We start from the raw sequence: 12,532 nt of genomic DNA, 5'->3' as shown, positions 1-12,532 counted from the left end.
TCGCCCTGGCATATAAGACAACCATTTAGAATTGAAACGTGATAAAAATGAAAATCTAAAAAAGAACCTTCGAGAAATTATCATTGAATTCAGCTGAGATCTGTTTATTTTTTTGTATTTTTGATGAATGTATAACATTGCACGGCAGATACAAAGAGAAACTAAAAATAACCTAAATTGTAATGAACGTACGTTTAAACGTATGAAAGAGATAGCATGATTAAATAGATGTTTAAATGGGAATGTCTGCTTTCGTATTATATATTTTTACCAGTAAGCTTCATCCAGTTAACTTGTACCAGTAGTGCGATAATAAACAGTAGTCAATGTACCTACACTCTAGAATTATCAGTCTACCGATCCGGAATTATTCAAAGAAGATCAATTAAATCTCTACCACAAGTAATACAGAGAGGAACCAGTCCACCACAAGTTGGTGCAGTTGAGATCACCACAATATGTAAAGTGATAAGTATATAGGTTTATTGGTAAGTATATTGGGTAAAACCCCTCGACGACCGAATCCATCGATGTTGTTCAATCATCGGTAAAATAATCAGACGTCGATTAATCAGTCTCGCAAAAAATCGTCGTAGTAAAAACGCAGGTAAAAAAAGAGATAACTGGACGGAATTTCTGAGCCCGGATTCCACTTTCTTCTTTCCTGTTATGGGGAATACTTTTACATCATCGTGATACAGGTTTGATTACAGCTACCGAGAGAATGACTGTACTTGCAACTTGTGTCCTTTTCATTTTGTGTATTGCGTCACAATCTATTCAATACATACAATGAAGCCTCCTTAAGGAGAAGCTTAATGCCAAATCACTATTTTGATTAATCTTTATAACGAATTGGTGTACATTATGAATACCAAATAAATATGTTTTAGATAAATTGAAGGTTTTTCTATCGTTTCGTTTCAGTAGAATACAAATAAAAAAATAAATTACTCAATAAAAAATATAAATGTAAACTACTAAAAAAAATATTTTCTCAAAAGAAATGCATGAACGCATAAAGGAAACAATTAAAAAAAAACAGTATTATAGCTAAGATTATCTCCAACAGTTTCACTAGATTAACTTTTTTGCTTTCTTATAGAATTATTTACAAAATAAATAATAAACAGTTTTGTGCTTGCAATCGAACGTTTCCAGACTCCGTTTGTCAAGCGATTTTAATACCTATTACCTACAATATAAGGTATACCAAGAATATATACATTTTTGGCTTGTGGCTTCCCCTTAAAATGACTCCTGTTTCTTTATGAATCAGCAAAAAACCTTTTGAAGGGTGAATTTTGGCGTTATAAACTTTGATTGTATCAAGATATATATTTCCAGCTATTCTCGATCCAAGTTAAAAACAAATTGAGAAAGCTTACTAAATTTGTTTTACTTTACTGTGTTTACATCAGGTAAAGCAGTATGGTGAAACGTAAAGCTAGTTTTTAAGTGCCTACTTTAAAACCTAAGCTTTACTTTTAAACCTCTATTTACAGATTTAGCATACCCGTGAAAAAATATTATAACTGTGGGAATTGTGAAGCTGAAGCCCATAATTATAATAACACATTTCAAAGAAGAAATTTAACTATTTAATGTTAGTAAACTTATCACCGCTTATGAAAAGGATGGCTATAAATAATATGTTTACGAACGGGAGGCTAAAGTCTGTCCATCGGACCTAGTTCAGTTAAACCATGCGCAGTATCTCAGTAACGTATATTTACTCTGTTAAATTATCAAAGCATCTGTCAAATATTTGAACAAAACAATTACGCATTTCAAATAAAGAATTATTAATTTATATAATAATGTTGGTACCTACTTTCTCACTTGTCTGATATGATGAGAAATTTTTGAAAATTAAAAGTTAATTAACTTGAATAATGTTACGCACCAAGCTGAAATATTTATTATTTATTATTTATTTATTTATTTTTCATGTTCTCCGTAAAACGGTTATTCACCAATACATTATGGAGAAGATTACAAATTAGACAAAAAGTATAGCAAAACACATAAAAAGGTCAGTTTCACTACTTTGTGACATACGTCAAAAGATAATTGTTAAACTGCCTGTAGGTTACGTTAAAAATGTCGATGGTCAATGCAGACTCGTTGAGCAGTTCAGTCGCTCTGTTGACTGGGGCGTTCTGATAGGCAGAAGTCCTCGCTTTTGGAGCATAAAAAAAGGGTATGGGACCTTCCACGAGTATACTTGTCTGGGACATATAAGTTAATCTCTTTCAAAATAGGTGGATTATGTATAGTTCCAGAGATTATCTTAAAAAAATGTTTTCCTAAAAATATTTTTCGGCGGGCTTCTAATGTATTAAGATCGAGCATTCCTGCTAAGAATAAGGATGGATACAGGAAAGGATAGTACATATATTCCCTCATATATAGGTAACGCATGAATCTCTTTTGTACTTTTTCTATTTCGAGAATATGGTTTTGCTCAGAAGGGGCCCAAATAATGGAGCTATATTCCAAGATACTGCGAACAAGTGCTTCATACGTTCTTCGGATTGCGATTCCGTTGGTAAATGATCTTGAATTACGAAGAACAAATCCAAGCATTTTGTTGGCACGGGAGACAATATCAGATATATGGGATTTGAAAGAGAGATTTGCTTCAAACATTACGCCAAGGTCTCGAATCTCATTTTTACGTGTTAATTCATGTTTATTAATGTGGTAGGGGAACAGGAATGTATCTTTGGACCTTGTAAATGTAACGACACTGCATTTCTGAATACTGAAGGGTAAGTTGTTCAGTTCCGACCATTTGACAAGAGAATCAAGATCGTTCTGCAGAAGAATGGAATCGATGTAACTTTTGATTGCTTTGAAAAGTTTTATATCGTCAGCAAAAAGGAGATATTTTGAGTGGTTTATAGTGTTGCCAATGTCATTGATGAATAAGACAAAGAGAAGGGGTCCTAGATTCGATCCCTGGGGAATCCCGGAGTTAGTTTTGTATTCGTGAGAGATATGGTGTCCGTAACTGACATACTGACGACGATTGCGTAAGTAGCTAGCAATATTTATAATATTTCACACTACTCACTTACCCATGCACCAACAACCGGAATTACTATGTTTACCATGTATTAAGTTACGACTGGGTAGTAAAAAACTGTTTTTCATTATTTTTTATCTTCAATTTATATATATGTTTTTTTTCTATTATTTTATTTAATAGATTTTAAAAATATTACAATTTTCAACTACCTTACTAGGCTAATTACTGGTAATATGATTTGGCAAAAGCTGTATAAACCTGGCAAGCAACGTCAATATATCAAATATAATGAGGATCAATACGAATTTGAATTGTATTGTGCTGTAATGTTTTGTTCTTGCTTTCTATTAAATACAAAAATGTGTAAAATAATTTCCTTGTACATCTAACAACCTAAACTAACCTAAAAGGAAACTTGGCATTTCTGCAGTTTTCATCTCATTGGCTTAAGATGATGAAGTAAATGTTGTTTGACTGCAGATTAAACACACCTCTGCCATTTAGAACTAGAAATACGTAAGTTAATACTAGTAATGTCAAAAGTTATCTGTAATAACCTGTCAGACACATCAAACATAAAGGTGTGTTGATTTTAATCGTTCATATCATTTTCACAAGGAAACGAGATGGCTAAAACATAATAGCCTATTAAAAAAAGTGCATTTATTTAATTTACAAAGATAATTGATTGAGCGTAGCGAAGTCATGTTTTAGATCTGCTATTTTGAATTTCGTCTCTTTTTAAATTTCCATTTCCGCTATCGAAAATCTGTTACATCCACTTAATTATTCAAGCAAAGCTTACTTTGACCAGATGGTTAACTTTAACTAAGTTTTTACATAAATTCTTTTTTTATTTGTGAAATTGTCCTGTTTATTTGGAATTTCTCGCTAGCATTTTTTTCAATAGGTATGGTACCTACTACCCATTCGTCTGAAGAAGTTTATAAAAAGAATTGTCATTGTGATAGAGAAGTTTTTTTTGATAAATTATATGTATAAATCTATGCTTGAAATTAAAAAAAAAATCTTACGTGAAATGTAACGACCAGTAAGTAGGCACCTAAAAATCTTGTGATTTAAAGGATTTATTAAATAAGAGATACTAAGAAATATAATTTTATTGGATGCGAGAACTGATGTTAACAGAACTACTAGTATTGTAGGTACAAGTATATAAATTCGTTTGGTGCTATTTATGATGCCAAAGCGAATTAAGGGGCATACACCGATGTAATAATATATGTTGGTCATACTTGTAACTCTCATTCTGCACCTGGATTATTATTTCAATTCACACAGGCCTGCCAAACAGATATTAGATTGACTCGTAATTTATATACCTATTCTGTGAAGTTCTTAGCAGGGAGTTCGGCGTTTTCGTTAATTGGATTGCTTTTCTTTGAATGGATAATAGATAGGTAATATAAACAAAAGGAGATACATGGGAGTTTGCTCATTCCTGCCTAGGTACGACCAAACTGCACCGAATATCAAAGCGGCGGAGCCAATGAAAGTTATGCGTTTGTTGGGCAGGTTGAAAAAAACGGGACCCCATTGTGCGATAGATGCGATTTGCAGTAGAATGGGTGAACGATGTTTGCGAAACTTTGGGTTAAATGTTGTTAATATCTCAATAAAGAAACGAAAATTTTCGAACAAATTAAATGGTGATATAACGATGTCAGGCAGTGTAAGAGAGACAGAGCGCGTGCTAAACGTGACAGAACCAAACGGTACTACATAAGACTTCGCATTCCGATTTTCTACCTTATTATAGAAATAACATATATTATAGCGTACTTATCTTGAACACTGTAAGTTCTTAAGCTCTTAAAAATATATGTTATTTTTATAACTATCTCTATACAATTGTATAATTTTCGGAGTAAATGTATGCTCTGAAAATTATAAAAACCACACATAGAGTATGAAAAAATTCGTCATTTTTCTTTAAATGCTACTTAATACATTTGTCGACAATATTTTTTTACTCTTTTAAGTAAGGCACGCTTTATTAAATATTTTCGCTTACGCCTATTAAATATAAACGTTTTTCAATATTAGCCTGCTTGCTGTAACAATCGTATATATTTATCTCCCCCTCAAACGATATTCTTCTTCTAGGAATTTCTAGTGTGTATTATTATCTATTCAAAAAATATAATTTTTCAACGCAAATGTCATTTACCCACCCAAAAATGTAAATGGCCATTTTGCACGCCGAACTACGGTTTAAAAGTACAGCAGAAAGAAGTTAAAAAATTGCAATCATTATTTATCCTTTTACTATTGCAATCATTTTCTGTGGACCATACAAAAGCAATCTCCGGTTGATCTACAAATAAGGAGAGAGTGGCAACAGTGGGCAGCGCCTCTCTTTCCTCAAACATTCTCTTTGAATCAAAAACACAGATTATAATTATTAATTAATTTATACAAAACTTACTACACACAGTGGGAAGCCATTCAATCTGTTATTGACGTTTTATTTGTATACATTTTTTGTCAACCTCATTATGGCGTGTTGCTCTCGCGAATTCCTAAGCCATTTTTCACAGATTATGCATCATTTTTTTCCACTGGTTCACCTCAAAAATTTAGCTCGAGATGTTTATTTCAACCCACTCCTATTAGATTTTATTGTTGTTTTAGAAATAGAATAGAAGTGTGTTAGTTTTATATTTTTCGTGAGAATCTGATGGTTTCATTTACATGTTCACAATTTCTTATATATTATTTTTTTAAATTTTTTAATATAAAAGAACGACCAACATTCCCGGTTTACAAATAACCTGACGATATTTGAAAAATTCCTAATACCACCACAGGAAGTGGAAAATGTTACTTGTGTTGTGATGTAGGACTTAGCCAGCCTAGAAATTGAACACACTACATTTTTTGATTAACATTATTTTCATGAACTGTATATCCTGCGGTTTAGTACAATTTTAACCGTTTAATATGTTGATTGAAATTGGGCATTGCAGCAAAGTGGTAAGAACTGGAGGCAAATGGTCAGTGGAGAACATTACTTTGTGAAGGAGGCTAGATCCGACCTTGGCCGCCGTGATGATGAAGAATAATGTATATGGGGTGTATTAGCACGTACCCTAACCAGCGATTCCTGCGTATACTCGGCGTATGAAAATAAAAATGTAGATGCCATTTTGCTGTCCGATGACATATTTTCCAATTGCCTAATTAAAGGAAGGGGCAGCAATAAGATGAATATGAAGAGAAAGACAAGCTGTAATTTGTTACCACTTACATGCGGTTTAAAAATTAACAAATGCGAAAAACCCTCGATTCTCATGCTGCCGACGTAAACTGTAAACTGGTTTTGTGCTCTTGATCGCAGTGGGTCGTTAATTTATGAACGTCGATAATTCTTTAAAAGTCCTACCAAAATGACATAATAACCGTGAGAATCATTTATAGAAAACGAATTTGAAATAAGTAGGCATTTTTAGATAGTCGTCTTTTTCTTTGCGTCAATAAATGATAGATATTATTTGAATATTTCTAATAACATTTAAATAATTAGTAACAAATTACAATGGAGCTTTAAGCTTAACCCATAAAAAAGTCGAGATTTTCTGAAAAATGAAGTCTATTGACTGTCACTATGTACGAGTAAGTTTGCAATTCAGCTCTGGTTTGCTTATAAAAGTAATAATGATATGTAGGTACCTCACACTGAAAAAATGTTCAAAAAGTTTTTCAGTCAAATCAGAATTACATGGTTGCTAAAAGCGACATTCTGGAAAGAAGGTTCTGTAGCAGAATCGGTAAAACTACCACCCGGGAACGGAAGGTTTCGAGTACGGTTCTCATTCACACAAAATAGTTTTAATTAATTTTTGATTAATATTGTTCTAGTATCAATTATATTTATTTATTAATTCATTTTCGGGAAATCGACAGTTTACATTTAATCAGTATGTACATAAGTATTATATGGTAAAATAAAACCAATGGATTTCCTCCTTGTGACTTTACTTCTACTGAGACAGCATAATTTGGAATAAGTAAATTAAATTTGTGAGAAAGGAATATAATATTGTTTTGATAAACTGTTTTTTATATCTGTTAATGTATTCATCCAAATGATTCACAGCGAATTACATAACCAAGCCTCCTGTCACACACTTTCACCTGAGTAAGGCTTCAAAAGCCGTCATTAAGACGTTATGAATTATTATGCTTGTAAAATTCAAAGTCATCGTGTGGCCAATATAATATCGGCTTATCTCATAAGACCTTGAGTCATTAGTTGAATACTGATTGGTGGTTAACATTGCCATAAAGAAGCAGTATTTGATTTGGTAATCGCTGTGTGTTTTTAACTTTTTGACGCTTGACTAAGAAATCTTTAATCTCTTTGAAATTTTCTCTCTGTGTTGACTATGCACCCTTGTTTAGAAAATTTATGATCAATCATAGTCCATAAATTTGTTCACATAATATATTATTAAAAAAGTTCTTTTGAAATGCAATCTCTCTTTTTTTCTCATGTGTTTTTGTGTTGCACCGGGTGGACGGAGTGTCAGCTGTGTTAGTTTGGTTGTAGCAGCGACCTTGGGAAAAATATGTTTTTGAGACAGTTTTGAAAACAAATTGATTTAAATGGTGAAATTTAGAGATATAGATCATGTCACTTTGCTCGCAGAAACTATCAATATTTTTAAAATAAGTACCTAACAGGTTAATAATCCCGAAGCAAGTAGTAATAAATGGGAACTTACAAAAAATTTTTTTTTTTCAAAGCTTCCGGTTCCACGCCATTTGTGTGCAGATAGATAAACAATATGGCGTTTTGATTTTAAGTCCAACAGATGGCGCCGTTTTCCTCAAAAACATGTTTTTCTATGTCACAGGTGACATCTGTATAATCAATATATTGATCTATACATTAATCTTGAACAACGAGTGGTTCGATCCACTAGCTGTTCGAATGGAATGACTTGATGTTTGGCGTATGTAAGTTTGTACCTTCAACGAGAATCAAGAATAAGAACGTCAACCAAAACCAACGTATGTACTTTCGACGCCGATTGCGAGCGGCCTAGTTTGGAGAATCGTTACCCAGGTCTTGGCTTCAGATGCGACTACCTACTGGCTGCGTGACGGGCCGGATCGGGTGAGGCCGGTTGAGGGAGATCCTTTGACCCCTTTATCAGGAATATCTCGACCCATCGCCTTGCTCCGCAGTGGGAGAGATGATTCGTATGTTCGTCACTCCTGGACATACACGGAGAAAATTTACAGGTATTAAATATTGTTAATTTATTAAAAAAACTGGTCAAATTTTTCGTTTACCGTTAAAAACGGGACTGGAGGGTTTAACGAATAAATTGAGAAATTTCATAACAAACTACCAGTAAAGCACGAATATGTTATGAGGAAGTCGGAATACGTGTTCTTAAAAATAATAATATTTTCACATATGGTCAATTATATTTAATCAGACAAGGCCACCTGCGTGAACACGTATTCAGATTTATTCCGAATGACTAATATTTTACTAGGAAATGGTCATGCAGTCACATTTTTAACAGTAGTTTGATAAAATTTTCTCCGTGCACTAATCCCTAGATTCTTACCAATCGGTCATATATTTTACTTTCCCAGAACATCCTCTCCTTAAAAAAACCATCCACACAGCATCCCCAAAGATGAATTTAGGCATTGATGGATATCATATTCCTTTGGGTCTCCTATGCGTCGTAAAGAAGATGAAAGGCCGCATGATCATGTAAATTTCTGTGATTTAATTGTATGTGTAATATCAACAATTTTTAATAATGTGTAAACAGTATTAATTACGCAGATGATATGGTTCTTCTAGCACTTGTATATAATACGTCCAAATCAATAGTTGTGGTTTTCAAATGCAAAAACGAAAACATGCTAACACCTTCAGAACGGCTAGATGGAAAGAAAATGGATGTTAGTCGTAGCGTAAAATACCTTGGACATATTATCACAGACGACTTGAAAGACATCGAGGATATGGAAAGGCAAAGAAGAGCAACATCCGTTAGAGCAGGTATGCTGTCAAGGCGTTTTCACCTTTGCAGTACAAACGTGAAAAAGATACTTTTCAATTTTGCACTTCGCTGTACACGTCAGAACTGTGGGTGGATTACACTGCATCCCAATGGCATAAGCTAAAAGTCGCTTACAATAATGCTCATCGCCAACTATTCCGCCTACCGAGGAACTGCAGCGCCTCGGAAATTTTCCTGGAGGGACGAGTACCTACACTCTTTCAGAGCGCTTCTCCACCATCACATGGGAAGCTTATGGCGCAGACTGCGCCAATCTAGTAACAAAATCATCACTGCCATGGTTGCCTGGATGTAGTCCCCTCTGATGGCCCTCTGGAGACGGGAGATGTCGAAATATCCTCCATAAACGGCTGCTTACATTCGTTTTTGTGTTTATATTTCATCTTTTTTCCCTTAAATTCCGCTTTTTTGTGCCTATCGGAATCACCTTTGCATTATTATTATTTTTCTTAGTCTAATTGTTTTATATTATTTCAAATATGGAATTATTGCATTGCACTACCCCTGCATACATTCTGGAATAAATTCTATTATTATATTAAATTTTTATTATTATTATTATTATTAAATGCCTAATTTCAGAGTGCATTATTTATATCCTCTCAAAACCGCACTGGCGAGAGATCAACATTCAAGAATATTGATGTTTATACGGATTCGGGTTTCGAATTCAACTTTTGATTGATCATTTTTATATACACGCGCCATTTCACATGGTTATCAAAAACCCGTTTCAATTAAAGTTAATGATTTACTATTAATTTATGACGTGTTTTTAATCGTAACATGTCGAAAGTATAATAAATTTACCATATTGAATTTGAACGACATGCGTGAATGCAATAATGATCCGTTTCCATAGCTAACAAAAAAATGAGAAAGAATCAATGAAAGTCAATTTTACGCTATCCGTAAAATAACTGGTATTTACAATTCACACAGATAATTCTGTGGATTATATGGGTGCAGAAACTGTGCTTAAAACTATTAGAAAGCGTCTTAGATACATTTTCCATTGGTGTTTTTGTAAATGTAACTTCCTGTACTTAGTTAGAATGAGTAATTCATCTGGTTATTTTCTAAAGCAGAGGTTAAATGATCTCTCGGTAACAATTTATTTGTCCACTTTACACGTCAATTACTCTAAGTGCACCCCCACAATACAGATTGTAAATTGGTGGTCGAGTGAGCAAGATTAAACTATGAATTAATTCTAGGACTTGGATCTCTTACATTTTAAACATACCCCGCACCAAAATCTAACTATGTGTCGAGGGTCTTTATAAGGAATCTAGGGATTGGTGTGTGATGTGCGATGGATCAAGAGAGACCAGTTAGAGAGGTAGCCCAAACTATTTCCCGATCCGGCAAGCCACGCAGCTGATGGGCAGGCGCATGCTGGACACACCTCACCTGATGAACCCGGGCACCCCTGCTAAATTACCAAACGTTTCAAACCACTCGGGGTGACATATGGCAGAGGTGCTGGTTATCCAATAAATGGTTTCCGTAGCGGCGATACTAAAACCCGCCGCATAAAATTGAAAAACTATTTATTCCCTGTTTGATGAACGATTAAACGACCATTAATCAATCATCAATAGAGGCATTTTCAACTAATGTATTAAATAGATAACAAAATGATACATGTCCGAGCGTTTTTAGCATTAAAACAAGATGCATTTGGAATTGGTTTGATTAATTATTTAGACACGATTAAAAAGAAAACAAAGACCACACAACTAACCAATCGTGACACAATGGTAAAAAATGTCGCGTAGGGAAATCACGATGACAGTGCAATTTAATTACACGAAATTCTTTGGTACATGAAAATCACATATGGCCTGTCATAACCTCTCCTGCTTTCTCATAAATGACGCATATATTCGCTCATGTAATTCAAAAAAATATCTGTTTATCTCAAGTTTTGAGAAAACTATTTAATTATTGAAAACAATATAAGCGATTCCTAAACGATAATTTGAAACAGAAAAATCAGAAAAAGATACTGTCACATCTAGGATTCGAACCCAGGACCCTTGCCTTGCCATGTAATTTAGACAGTGTCTTTAGATAAACATATCTTATTTTAATTTTAATGTGCGACATCTATTGACTTTTCTACAAGTCTTGGAGGAATTTTTTGAATAATTTATTGAGTAAAACCTAAAATTGTAATATTTAATTATTGAAGAGAAATATGACCGAAGGATATCCCATAAAGGTCCCATTAGCACAGTTGATAGAGCGGTGCCCCGGCAAGGCAAGGGTCCTAGGTTGGAGTCCTAGATGTGAACGTATCTTTTCTTATTTTTCCGTATCAGATTTTCGTTTAGGAATCGCTAATATTATCTTGAATTACTAAATATTACAATTTGTGGTTTTACTCACAAAGTTATTCAAAAAAATATATTTAAATATTTGTTAAAAATCAAACAGCTTCAATTTAGCGATGCATTTTTCTCTAATCAGTGTAAAAGAGTTTTTTTTGTAAAAAAATCATTTGCTTATAAATATATTAAATTGGTATTAATTGCAAAGAAACATATCTTAAAACAGCGCTAAAATTAGATAAACATCAGATACGGTCTGTTTACCCAACAAACCTGGTGAATTCACTGATATTTCTGCCTTTTTAACTGAAAATCGCGATTTTTGCCCGTGTGGTTGTTTTGAATTACATGAGCGATAAATCAGATAGAGAAATTTCGATGGAGCTCTCAGAGGCAGGATCAAACGAGTCATACGCCAACTAGTATATGATATCATTTACGTAACTAAGAATTTCTGATGTGGATTAATTAACGATTTTGAGAATTTCTCGTGAGTTAACGTGGGCGGATTAGGTGAAATTGGAACTACATTTGAAAGTCACCTGATCACCGAAATTTTAATGATGGATCTATTGAACCCTCAGGCAATAATTCTTCGAAGGATACATACAAATTGATAAAACCATTTTAATTGAGTTGTTTCTTGTTCGTATCCATAAAATTTTATTTTTATTTTCAAGAAACGCCCCGAAACGTTTCCTTCAATTTTATACAAGGCTATTAACACTAGCATCAAGCACTACAACTATTAATTTCTTAGCTTCGGTGATTTATTCACTAAACAATGCGGCAATTTATTTGGGGAGATCGCTATACGGAGTGGATATTTCTTTATGCTAAATAACATGCAAAATATAAAACACTACATCAAAGATTTTTTGTTGATGTTTTCAAATTATTAATAAAGGAACGCTTATTTAGTTGGGATATTATGTAAAATGGATAGATAAGGGATCGAATTAATGAAGCGCATGTAGATAGAAGAAAAAGTCGGGACCACATATCACAACATATCACCATCTTCACCAGTTTGTTCAATGTTCCTCGGTCCGTGTCCCACATCTTAACCCCATCGACCTTTCTGTACA

Source organism: Hesperophylax consimilis, chromosome 18 (genome assembly GCF_061612785.1).
Source record: "Hesperophylax consimilis isolate HC1 chromosome 18, BYU_Hcon_1.0, whole genome shotgun sequence".
Lineage (NCBI taxonomy): Eukaryota > Metazoa > Arthropoda > Insecta > Trichoptera > Limnephilidae > Hesperophylax > Hesperophylax consimilis.
This window is presented reverse-complemented; position numbering follows the sequence as displayed.